The sequence below is a fragment of the Seriola lalandi genome, unplaced genomic scaffold (genome assembly GCF_002814215.2).
Source record: "Seriola lalandi dorsalis isolate HSWRI2012SDOR001 ecotype SW California unplaced genomic scaffold, Sedor1 jcf7180002053857, whole genome shotgun sequence".
NCBI classification, from domain to species: Eukaryota; Metazoa; Chordata; class Actinopteri; order Carangiformes; family Carangidae; genus Seriola; species Seriola lalandi.
Window position 1 is genome coordinate 4131 of NW_019524410.1, and position 795 is coordinate 4925.

General features: G+C 46.4%; 1 pseudogene across 1 annotated transcript in view; it reads left to right on the top strand.

The window, feature by feature from the left end:
• Window positions 1-795, top strand: part of LOC111651925 (beta-enolase-like) — a 4415-nt pseudogene that overhangs the window by 955 nt on the left and 2665 nt on the right. Inside the window, exons 5-6 of the transcript XR_015436984.1 lie at window positions 105-288; window positions 376-481. The product of XR_015436984.1 is annotated as a beta-enolase-like (transcript). The remainder of the gene's footprint in view (window positions 1-104; window positions 289-375; window positions 482-795) is intronic.

The following is a 795-nucleotide window of genomic DNA, read 5'->3' on the forward strand; positions in this document are numbered from 1 at the left end:
GGGAGGGGCTAACAACCAGCTCGTCCTTGTCCACATGGACCTGGCTACTGGTCGCTAACTCTGTCACTGAAGCTAATAAAGACTGTGGGCTAATTAACCACAAGTGAAGCTGGTTACAGGCTGGTGGGTTAGTCAGTGGACTAGTTAAAGTAACCAGTGTTTCCTCTCCAGGCCTTTAACGTCATCAACGGAGGAAGCCACGCTGGAAACAAACTGGCGATGCAGGAGTTCATGATTCTTCCTGTCGGAGCGTCGAACTTCCACGAGGCCATGAGGATCGGAGCTGAGGTGCTGCTCGTTCACATCCAGTGTGTGTGTTCATGATCAAACACACCTGTCTAACTGCCCCGTGTGTGTGTGTGTGTGTGCGCTCAGGTTTACCACAACCTGAAGAACGTGATCAAGGCGAAGTACGGCAAAGACGCCACCAACGTGGGAGACGAGGGCGGCTTCGCCCCCAACATCCTGGAGAACAATGAGGGTGAGACATGCACCTGTCTGTCTCTCTGATTCACAACATGTCGATGTTTTTACAGCACGATCATGTAAATAATATGCGTCACAGTCACACCTGTCCCCCTGCAAACTACAGCAGGTGGGAACCGAACAGCTGTAAATAACCAACTTCAATGTTACAAATTATAAATGAAATAATAAACAGCTGCAACTGATCGTGAAATTATAAATATATATATAATATGATAAACCCAGATAATGTTCTCACACACAAGTTTTTCTGGAAACTGGTGAAAACCACTTTGTTGTTGAATGAACAAACTATTGAACCGACTGATT